This window comes from Salvelinus alpinus, chromosome 39 (assembly GCF_045679555.1).
Source record: "Salvelinus alpinus chromosome 39, SLU_Salpinus.1, whole genome shotgun sequence".
Taxonomy (NCBI): domain Eukaryota; kingdom Metazoa; phylum Chordata; class Actinopteri; order Salmoniformes; family Salmonidae; genus Salvelinus; species Salvelinus alpinus.
This window is the reverse complement of record NC_092124.1, coordinates 167369-180258: the sequence shown is the minus strand read 5'-3', so window position 1 is coordinate 180258 and position 12890 is coordinate 167369.

The following is a 12890-nucleotide window of genomic DNA, read 5'->3' as shown; positions in this document are numbered from 1 at the left end:
GGACTGTAGTGACACCTCTTGCACTGAGATGCAGTGCCTTAGACCACTGTGCCACTATAATTTTCCACTCGGGTAAATTATAGTGAACAAAAATATGAACGCAACATGTAAAGTGTTGGTCCCATGTTTCAAGAGCTGAAATAAAAGATCCCAGAAATGTTCCATATGCAGAAAAAGCTTATTTCTCTCAAATGTTCTGCACAAATTTGTTTACATCCCTCTTAGTGAGCATTTCTGATTTGCCAAGATAATCCATACACCTGACAGGTGTGGCATATCAAGAAGCTCTTCAAGAAGCTGGTTTATGGCTGCAGGGGCAGTATTGAGTAGCTTGGATGAAAGGTGCCCAGAGGTGCCCATAGTAAACTGCCTGCTCCTCAGTCCCAGTTGCTAATATATGCATATTATTATTAGTATTGGATAGAAAACACTCTGAAGTTTCTAAAACTGTTTGAATGATGTCTGTGAATATAACAGAACTCATATGGCAGGCAAAAACCTGAGAAAAAATCCAAACAGGAAGTGGGCATTCTGAGGTTGGTCGATTTTCAACCAAGCCCCTATTGAATACACAGTGAGATATGGATGAGTTTGCACTTCCTAATGCTTCCACTAGATGTCAACAGTCTGTAGAACCTTATCTGATGCCTCTACTGTGAAGTGGGGCCGAAGGAGACAGGAATTAGTCAGGTCTATCATGACCTGACCATGCTCTGACCATGCGTTCACATGAGAGGGAGCTCTGTTCCATCGCACATCTGAAGTCAATGTAATTCTCCGGTTGGAACGTTACTGAAGATTTATGTTAAAAACATTCTAAAGATTGATTCAATACATCGTTTTACATGTTTCTACTGACTGTTACGGAACTTTTTGACATTTCGTCTGCTTTTAGTGAACGCGCTTCCTGACGTTGGATTTGTTTACCAAACACGCTAACAAAATAGCTATTTGGACATAAATGATGGACATTACCGAACAAAACAAACATTTCTTGTGGAAGTGGGAGTCCTGGGAGTGCATTCCGACGAAGATCAGCAAAGGTAAGTGAAGATTTATAATGCTTTCTATGAGTTTTGTTGACTGCACAATTTGGCGGGTAACTGTATGGCTTCCTTTTGTGGCTGAATGCTGTTCTCAGATTATTGAATATTGTGCTTTTTCCGTAAAGCATTTTGAAATCTGACACAGCGGTTGCATTAAGAACAAGTGTATCTTTCATTCTATGTAAAACATGTATCTTTCATCAAAGTTTATGATGAATATTTCTGTTATTTGACGTGGCTCTCTGCAATTTCTCCGGATATTTTGGAGGCATTTCTGAACATGGCGCCAATGTAAACTGAGGTTTTTGGATATAAATACGAACTTTATCGAACAAAACATATATGTATTGTGTAACATGAAGTCCTATGAGTGTCATCTGATGAAGATCATCAAAGGTTAGTGATTAATTCTATCTCTATTTCTGCTTTTTGTGACTCCTGTCTTTGGCTGGAAAAATGACTGTGTTTTTCTGTGACCTAACATAATCGTTTGTGGTGCTTGCGCTGTAAAGCCTATTTGAAATTGGACACTTTGGTGGGATTAACAACAAGATTACCTTTAAAATGGTATAAAATACATGTATGTTTGAGGAATTTTAATTATGAGATTTCTGTTGTTTGAATTTGGCGCCCTGCACTTTCATATCATGTCATATCATATCATATCATGTCATATCATAACGTTAACGGGATTGCAGCCATAAGAAGTAAAGGGATTGCGGGATTGCAGCTCAGTTTCAGGGTCTTGGCAATCTTCTTATAGCCCAGGGCATCTTTATGTAGAGCAACAATTATTTTTTTCAGATCCTCAGAGAGTTCTTTGCCATGAGGTGCCATGTTGAACTTCCAGTGACCAGTCAGTATGAGGGAGTGTGAGAGCGATGACACCAAATTTATCACACCTGCTCCCCATTCACACCTGAGACCTTGTAACACTAACGAGTCACATGACACCGGGGAGGGAAAATGGCTAATTGGGCCCAATTTGGACATTTTCACTTAGGGGTGTACTCACTTTTGTTGCCAGCGGTTTAGACATTAATGGCTGTGTGTTGAGTTATTTTGAGGGGACAGCAAATTTACACTGTTATACAAGCTGTACACTCACTACTTTACATTGTAGCAAAGTGTCATTTCTTCAGTGTTGTCACATGAAAAGATATACTCAAATATTTACAAAAATGTGAGGGGTGTACTCACTTTTGTGATATACTGTATATTTTTAAAATACAATTAATTCCATTCCCCACCCCCAAGAACCCCCCCAATGCACCAACAACGAAGAAAACAGCAAACAACAATGCAATTATTATTATTATGTTTTAAATAAGACATTTAAAACAAAGGACATCAAGGACAACTGAAATCATAACAGCAATGCCAACTGTATATGTTTATGTGGATGTCTGGCACTATTACATATATGTAGGTGTTCTTGTATGTGTTTATTTGAATGAGAGTGTGTGTATATGCATGTGTACAAACACCTGCACGGCATCAACCTCAGGCAAACCGGCATTAGTTGTAAAAACACTGCCACTTCGTGTCATTCAAATGTACTTTTATTATGTTTTATTTAGACTTTTTTTTCTCCTTTATCTTTTGACCATCATTCTCTCTCTCACACAGCAACTCCACTCCCACTTGTCTCCAATTCCACATACCAACCCTCAGCTTCCCTCAGCCCATCCCATCTATCTCTGCTGGCCACCCACTTCGTGTTTCTACGCAACACATATCTTTCAACTATGCTATGATGTTTAACGTACAATTTCAATCTATCTAATCGAATAGAATCTACAGATTGCATGTTGAAGATAAATACTTTTACTAAGATTATTAGTATATTAGTAATTGACTGACCCGGTCTCTCCAGATCTCCTAACAGTACTATTTCTAGGGTCAATTTTAGATCAATGCTATGCATTTTCAGCCATTCCTGAACCTGAGACCAGAAACAGGCTACCTGAGGGCATTACCAAAACAAATGGTCTATTGATTCTGTATCCTCACAACAAAATCTGCAGAGCTTCGATGATTTTATGCCCCAAATTTTCAACATTTTGATGGTGACAAGAATTTTATATAATAATTTTAGCTGAAAAGCACAAAGTCTTGAATCTTGCGTTGTTTTATATATCAACTCATACACCCTGTACCATGGAATCGGTACATCAAATATCTCTTCCCAACTATTTTGCAATCTGTATGGCACAGTTGTCAACATCCTGGTCCTCAAATGAAACTGGTATACTTTCCTATTTATGCTATTTTTATTCCTCCGCCGGTTTTGATCCTTTATATTGGGCAGACAGACCAGTTCCCTACCTCCTCCCGCTGCCACCCGCCTCCTCCATTTTTGGGGCAATGCTGTAATCAATTGGCTGTACTCTTGGATTGAGCAGACCTTCCCGCACAATTCTGATAACTCCATGAAGAACATACAGTGGGGAGAACAAGTATTTGATACACTGCCGATTTTGCAGGTTTTCCTACTTACAACGCATGTAGAGGTCTGTCATTTTTATCATAGGTACACTTCAACTGTGAGATACGGAATCTAAAACAAAAATCCAGAAAATCACATTGTATGATTTCTAAGTAATTAATTTGCATTTTATTGCATGACATAAGTATTTGATCACCTACCAACCAGTAAGAATTCCAGCTCTCACAGACCTGTTAGTTTTTCTTTAAGAAGCCCTCCTGTTCTCCAATCATTACCTGTATTAACTGCACCTGTTTGAACTCGTTACCTGTATAAAAGACACCTGTCCACACACTCAATCAAACAGACTCCAACCTCTCCGCAATGGCCAAGACCAGAGAGCTGTGTAAGGACATCAGGGATAAAATTGTAGACCTGCACAAGGCTGGGATGGGCTACAGGACAATAGGCAAGCAGCTTGGTGAGAAGGCAACAACTGTTGGCGCAATTATTAGAAAATGGAAGAAGTTCAAGATGACGGTCAATCACCCTCGGTCTGGGGCTCCATGCAAGATCTCACCTCGTGGGGCATCAATGATCACGAGGAAGGTGAGGGATCAGCCCAGAACTACACGGCAGGACCTGGTCAATGACCTGAAGAGAGCTGGGACCACAGTCTCAAAGAAAACCATTAGTAACACACTACGCCGTCATGGATTAAAATCCTGCAGCGCACGCAAGGTCCCCCTGCTCAAGCCAGCGCATGTCCAGGCCCGTCTGAAGTTTGCCAATGACCATCTGGATGATCCAGAGGAGGAATGGGAGAAGGTCATGTGGTCTGATGAGACAAAAATAGAGCTTTTTGGTCTAAACTCCACTCGCCGTGTTTGGAGGAAGAAGAAGGATGAGTACAACCCCAAGAACACCATCTCAACCGTGAAGCATGGAGGTGGAAACATCATTCTTTGGGGATGCTTTTCTGCAAAGGGGACAGGACGACTGCACCGTATTGAGGGGAGGATGGATGGGGCCATGTATCGCGAGATCTTGGCCAACAACCTCCTTCCCTCAGTAAGAGCATTGAAGGGGTCGTGGCTGGGTCTTCCAGCATGACAACGACCCGAAACACACAGCCAGGGCAACTAAGGAGTGGCTCCGTAAGAAGCATCTCAAGGTCCTGGAGTGGCCTAGCCAATCTCCAGACCTGAACCCAATAGAAAATCTTTGGAGGGAGCTGAAAGTCCGTATTGCCCAGCGACAGCCCCGAAACCTGAAGGATCTGGAGAAGGTCTGTATGGAGGAGTGGGCCAAAATCCCTGCTGCAGTGTGTGCAAACCTGGTCAAGAACTACAGGAAACGTATGATCTCTGTAATTGCAAACAAAGGTTTATGTACCAAATATTAAGTTCTGCTTTTCTGATGTATCAAATACTTATGTCATGCAATAAAATGCAAATTAATTACTTAAAAATCATACAATGTGATTTTCTGGATTTTTGTTTTAGATTCCGTCTCTCACAGTTGAAGTGTACCTATGATAAAAATTACAGACCTCTACATGCTTTGTAAGTAGGAAAACCTGCAAAATCGGCAGTGTATCAAATACTTGTTCTCCCCACTGTATCTCTACCATTACAATTTACAATATAATTTAAGAACAAAATACCCTTTTCAAACATCTTTCCCATAAATACAGGTATTTTATCAACCAGCACATTTGAGTTCAGCCATAATATTTGTTGTAATATTTGTTATATCTTTTCAGGGGAATGAAATTGAAATTGTAGCCAGCTCTGCAATGCTTTGAAAAAAGTATAATTTTCAATTAATCGAAAACGACACATGGCAATCTGCACAAAACAATGGATGAGCTTTTCTTATGAATCTACTTGAGAACCATTTAGGGTTCAAATAAAACTTTTGAATGAGTGAAGCTTTTAGAGAGAGGTTTAGTGCTTTTATATTTAATAATCTCAACCCACCCAATTCATATTCATTATATAGTTAAGCTCGTTTTATTTTGTATGGTTTAGCGTCCCAGATAAAGCGAAATATTTTTTGCTCATATGATTTGAAAAACGAATCATCAGGAGTAGGCAACGCCATAAGTAAGTGAGTAAACTGAGATATGACTAAGGAGTTAATCAGGGCAATTTTCCATAAATAGACAGGTAATTACCTCTCCATGGTTGCAGGATCTTGTCTTTTTTTTTACAAGTTTTCTATTGAAATTCATTGTGGAGAGATTATTTATATATTTTGTGATATGAATACCGAGTATGTCTACTTCACCATCAACCAATTTTATAGGTAATCTGCAGGGTAATGTAAAAGTTGTATTTTTTAAGGATCCAATACATAATACTGTACACTTATCATAATTTGATTTTAGTCCAGAGAGTACAGAAAAGATATATATTTAATGAGACATTGCAGGGATCTAGCTTGCGGACTTAACATAAAACTTGAGTCATCGGCATACATGGACACCTTTGTTTTTAAGCCTTGGATTTCTAATCCTCTAATGTTGTTATTGGATCTGATTTTAATAGCTAGCATTTCGATGGCCATAACGAATAGATATGGTGACAGCGGACACCATTGTTTAACTCCTCTTGACAATTCAAAACTCTCTGAGAAGTAGCCGTTATTTATTATTTTACACCTGGGGTTGCTATACATTATTTTTACCCATTTTATAAGAGAATTACCAAAATTGAAAAAATCCAGGCATTTATAAATAAAATCCAGTCTTACTTTATCAAATGCCTTTTCAAAATCCGCTATAAATACCATTCCTGGCTTCTTATATGTTTCATGATGTTCTATTATTTATAGTAGTTGTCTTATCTCCAATGTATCGTCCATGTAAAAAACCTGTCTGATCAGGATGAACAATACCTGGTAAAACCCTTTTAATTCTGAGCGCAATGCATTTTGCTAGTATTTTTGCATCACAACATTGAAGTGTAAGGGGCCTCCAGTTTTTTAGATAGACTGGGTTTTTATATTTGCCATCTGGGTCTTGTTTTAATAATAGAGAAATCAGACCTTCCTGCTGAGTACCTGACAGACTACCATTTCTAGATTGTTAAAACAATCTAACAATGGAGCTTTTAGTATATCAAAAAATACTTGATATACCTCTACCGGTATGCCATCAAGCCCTGGGGTTTTTCCAGACTGAAAAAGTTATTCCTCTGTAATTTGGCCTTCGCACTGGTCTTTCTGTACATTTGTTAATTTTCCATTTTTTATATTATTTGGAAAGAATTCCTTACCATAATCTTCATTCAGTGGGAGAGGATGAGACGGAAAAGAGAACATCTGCCTAAAATAATTAGCTTCCTCTTTTAAAATATAATTCGGAGAATCATAGATGACTCCGTCTTCAGTAACGAGTTTCTGCAAATTATTTTTGTTAGCCTTCCTGTATTGAGATTCAGGAAGACTTTTGTGCATTTTTCTCCATATTCCATCCAGTTTGCTATATTTTTGTAATAGATTACATTAGATCGTTCTTGAATAAGTTCCTCAAGTTATTTTTTTTCCCTCTAACTTATTTTGTATCTCTGTAGTATCGTTTTTTTATTGCTTATCTACCTGTACTATTAGTTCATGGATTTCCTTGTTAGTCTTGTCTCTTTAGCCAGAAACTGCTTTTTTATTATTGATGAATATTGAATTGAATGACCCCTGAAGGTACATTTAAAGGTATCCCAAACAATAAGGGGATTTGCTGAACCTATATCACACTGGAAAAATTCAGTTATAAATTATTTTGCCTTAGTTAAAAAATAAGTTGTCCTCCAGTAAACTTTGATTAAATTTCCAATATCCCCGTCCACGTGGAAAATCTATAAGAGTTATGTGAATGCCAATTAGATGATGATCCGATCGCATTCTGTCTCATATTAAAACTTTTTTAACCTTTGACGCAAGAGAGAAAGAGACAAGAAAGTAGTCTAGACGACTAGCTTGATTAAGTCTCCATGTATATCGCACTAGGTCGGGGTTTTTAGTCTCCAAATATCCACTATTTATAATGTGTCCATAATATTTGTGATTTCCTTGATTAGATCATTTGTTGCCTGTAAGTTCAATAAATTGGTATAAATGTTTTTTCAAAGAAGTGTGGATCATCCTGATTTGGACCATATAGATTAATGAGCCAAATCTCTTTTTCGTCCACATTCATATTCAAAAGGATCCACCTTCCTTATAAATCATTCCTGATTATTTGCACATTCAGATCGACATTTTTGTTAATTAATATCATCACACCCTTTGAGTTCCTTTGTCCATGACAGAAAATTATTTCACCACCCCATTCCTTTTTCCATGCAACTTCATCTAAGGATGTAGAGTGAGTTTCCTGTAAACAGTATATGTTATATTCCTTTTCTTTAAGCCATGTAAAGACTGATCTTTTTTATAATCTGCCAAACCGTAACAATTATAACTAGCTATACTTATTTCACCCCTTACCATAACTAGATACTATTCTCAGTCTAAATTGACCATAATTAGTGCTTGTAAAATTACTGCCATTAAGAGGTATTATGAAGGTCAAAACTAGAGCTTTCAAATGTCTGATATTTAGAATTCAAGAAATAGGTTCTAGCAACAACAAAAATATTCCCTTGCCTGTTTGCCTGTGAGCCAATGCCACAGATGTTAGAAAATTGAGACAAATTATGTGTGTAACAAATCTGAGTAGGTTGATGTGTATGATATTGGATATGATATAATGAGAGTGTTTATGATGTCTGTATAAGAGTAAGACTAGTGTGTGATGTCCAAATAAATAATAACTCTGCCAATTTGCATGTTTGAGTGTCTATGTGTGTAACATGTAGTGCGTATAGCGTTAATATTCATAATTGTAATCCATATCGTATCACCATCATAGTTGCATCATAATTACATTTAACATAATTGAAAAACACACCCCAGCATTTCCATAGCAATTGACGTTTCACATGATCATGAAAGAGACCTTGCATTACTCTAGAGACGGCTTCACTACAGTACAAATTTATTCCGTACAATATGTTATTATTCCCCAATGCCCCTATTCTGATATCTTCCCCTTGCTTGTTGTAAACATATATAAACTTATAGACAAATACATAAAAAAGATAGACAAACAATAAACACATTCAATTATAAAACAGTTCTCGACAATAGAGAGGGAGAGAAGAGAAGAGAAAGAGAGTGAGATCAGATGGTGTGTGTATGTATAAGTCCGTATGTGTAAGCAAGCATGTAGTTGAGTACGTGTGTGTTCATATTCACTTCATAATGTTCAGATATTTTAAACAGTTCCCATAACTTCTTTTTTTCCGTAACCTGAAGTCCCTGTAGAATTTAGTACAGCCACGGTGTTATGTAGCTCTCTCGGAATAGCTGTCCATCTATAAAGACTTTGTCCACAATGATAAAGGCACGCCTACCATCCTTCCTTTGTTGTCTTTGTACCGGATACAGTCTCTTTCAACGTTCGTTTATCTCCTTTGGAAATTGGTCATTGAGACTGAATTTGGTCCCTTCCTCTGCCTTTGATCAGCTCCTTTTGTTGGTAGTGTTCAAATTTTCGGTCAGATGATCGGTCAGGGACCCTTGGTCTTGTCGCTCCGAGCTCCAAGTCTGTGTACTCGGTGGAAAGCCACCTTGTTTACAGTCTCTATAGGAAGTTTCAAGACGGATTGCATGAATTCTCTGATCGCGCCCTCTGGATTATTGGATGCATCCTCAGGAATACCAGAAAAAAATAGATTTTCACGCATGCTACTACTTTGTTTGTCTAGTAGGGTCTTCTTCATCACCCTGTTTTCCCTGAGTAGACAATCCATGTTGGAATCGTGTATTTTTACCTTAGCTGTGAGTGTCTTGTTTTCTCTTTGGAGCTTGAGAATTTCACTCTGGCTGAACTCCAAAATCCCCCTCAGTCCTGCTACCTCCTCACACAACTTTTCCATTGTTGCATGGATTCCAGCCAGAGCACTAGTCTCTACCTCAATGGTAAGTAAATCGTCCGTGTCTGTAGATTAATCTGTTTTTCTTTATTTTGTCGGGTTAAAGTTATTTTGTGAGGTGGTCGGATCTTTCCACGAAGGAGTATGTTGTTCCTCCATAGCGTAAAGCTGTTGGTACTCGTCGATTTCCCTCAGGATCTCCTTGGTATCCTGATTGGCTCTATACTGCAACCAGTTGTTTTACGAAAAGATAACAATGAGTCTTTCCCACGACGACGACGACAAGTGTCTGTAGTACAACCAGCTGGCACTCACGGAATCCACGCACAAAAAAGGACACAAACTTGCAGTCCCAGCCGTAAAGGCTAACCGCGTTGTGGAATCCTTAGTAACAAAACTTTAGTTATGTAAACATTATTAAAGTAACTAGTGTTCCATTATTAAAGTGGCCAGTGATTCCAAGTCTATGTATATAGGGCAGCAGCCCTATTGATGACTATTTAACAGTATTTAACAGTCTGATGGCCTTGAGATAGAAACTGTTTATAAGTCTCTCGGTCCCAGCTTTGATGCACCTGAACTGACCTCGCCTTTTGGATGATTAGCGGGGTGAACAGGCAGTGGCTCGGGTGGTTGTTGTCTTTGATTATCTTTTTGGCCTTCCTGTGACATCGGGTGCTGTAGGTGTCCTGGAGGGCAGGTAGTTTGCCACCGGTTTTGCGTTGGGCAGACCGCACCACCCTCTGGAGATCCCTGCGGTTGCGGGCGGTGCAGTTGCCATACCAGACGTTGATACAGCCCAACAAGATGTTCTCAATTGTGCATCTGTAAAGGTTTGTGAGGGTTTTAGGTGCCACGCCAAATTTCTTCAGCCTCCTGAGGTTGAAGAGGCTCTGTTGTGCCTTCTTCACTACACTGTCTGTGTGGTTGGACCATTTCAGTTTGTCACCGAAGTGTACACCGAGGAACTTGAAGCTTTCCACCTTCTCCACTGTGGTCCGTCAATGTGGATAGGTGGTGTTTCCTGAAGTCAACGATCAGCTCCTTTGTTCTGTTGATGTTGAGTGAGAGGTTATTTTCCTGGCACCACAGTCTGAAGGCCCTCACCTCCTCCCTGTAGGCTGTCTCGTCATTGTTGGTAATCAGGCCTAATACTGTTGTGTCATCTGCAAACTTGATGATTGAGTTGGAGGCGTGCATGGCCACGCAGTCATGGGTGAACAGGGAGTACGGGAGAAAATCCAGGACCCAGTCAGAAAATCCAGGACCCAGTTGCACAGGGCAGGGTTCAGACCCAGAGCCTCAAGCTTAATGTTGAGCTTGGAGGGTACTATGGTGTTGAATGCTGAGCTATAGTCAATGAACAGCATTCTTAAATAGGTATTCCTCTTGTCCAGATGAGATAGGGCATTGTGCAGATCCTTGACTAGTCTCTCAAAGCACTTCATGATGACAGAAGTGAGTGCTATGGGGCGATAGTCATTTAGTTCAGTTACCTTTGCTTTCTTGGGTACAGGAACAATGGTGGACATCTTGAAGCATGTGGGGACAATAGACTGGGATAGGGAGAGATTGAATATGTCCGTAAACACTCCAGCCAGCTGGTCTGCGCATGCTCTGAGGACACGGCTAGGGATGCCGTCTGGGCCCTGTGTTATCCTCAAAGCGGTAGAAGGTGTTTAGCTTGTCCGGAAGCAAGACGTCAGTGTCCGCGACGTGGCTGGTTTTTGCTTTGTAGTCCATGATTGTCTGTAGACCCTTTCACATACGTCTCGTGTCTGAGCCGTTGAATTGCGATTCCACTTTGTCTCTATACTGATGTTTGCCTGTTTGATTGCCTTATTCCCTCCATAACTACACTGTTTGTATTCGGCCATATTCCCAGTCACCTTGCCGTGGTTAAATACGATGGTTCGCGTTTTCAGTTTTGAGCGAATGCTGCCATTACACAGGTGCACCTTGTGCTGGGGACTATAAAAGGCCACTCTAAAATTTGCAGTTTAGTCAAACAACACAATGCCACAGATGTCACAAGATGAGGGAGCGTGCAATTGGCATTCTGACTGCAGTGGACAAATGCTCACCTTCGATGGCTAGTGGCACGCTGGAGAAAGTGTGTTTTTCACAGATTACTCCCAGTTTCAACTGTACATGGCAGATGGCAGGCAGCATATATGGAGTCGAGTGGGCAAGAGGTTTGCTGATGTGAACAGAGTGCCCTATGGTGGGGTTATGGTATAGGCCAGGGGTGGCAAATTCCAGTCCTCGAGGGCCTAATTGGTGTTACAGTTTTGCCCCAGCTAACACACCTGACTCCAATAATCACCTAATCATGAACTTCAGTTTAGTATTCAATTGGATTAATCAGCTGTATTTGCTAGGGATGGAGAAAACAATCAGGCCCCCGAGGACTGGAGTTGCCCACCCCTGGTATAGGCAGACATAAGCAACGGACAACGAACACAATTGCATTTTGTCGATGGCAATTTGAATGCACAGGGATACCATGACGAGATCCTGAGGCCCATTTTCATGCCATTCATCCGCCGCCATCACCTCATGTTTCAGCATGATAATGCGCGGCTCCATGTTGCAAGGAACTGTACACAATTCCTGGAAGCTGAAAATGTCCCAGTTCTTTTTTGGCCCCATTGGACCTTTAAAGCAAGTTTTCTGCAATTCTACATATGTTGCCATGGGCCGGATAGAAGAAATGTGGAATTTTACAACATATCTTCAGCAATTCTACACATTTTGCCATTGGGTGGAGAGAACTTTTTGCAGTTTTAAAGCAAATTTTCTGCCATTCTACACATTTTGTAATGAGTTATGCCATACTATCATTATCTGAGTGAGAATGACTAACAAAGTCAATGGGGGACCCCTGGAGGTCAGGGCCCCTGGGCACGTGCACTGCATGCCCGGTTGGTATTCGGCCATGATTACTACAAGTTTAGGTAGCTGGCTAGACTAACTACTAACCTAAAATGTGTTAGCTGACATGGCTAATTGAGTGACTGCCAGTGACTGATAAGAGAAAAACTGCTTCTGCACAACCACATATCGAAATTGCACCTGGTGCATTCTACTATTCTTACTCTCAATAGTAAGTTGAGACCCTCGACTGAGTTAAGGCCGATGTCACTTATGCCTGGAACCGGCCTTGGATGAGACAGTTATCACTGGATGGTTACTTCGCCCATGTAGTTTGTGTACTGTCACTGATTCACCTGCAGGTGGAGACATTTAGCAGGAAAAAGCTAATGATGATATCTGAGATGACACGGTTTGACAGATCTTGCTCAAATAAAGTTCCAAAGCAGCACAACTGTAGGCTGAATCAATCTGTTAGCCTCTTAAACTAGCCTAACATGCCAGCTGACAGTCTTACAGGCAGACGTCCAGGCCCTTCTTACATTGCCAGAAGAAAAAAATGAA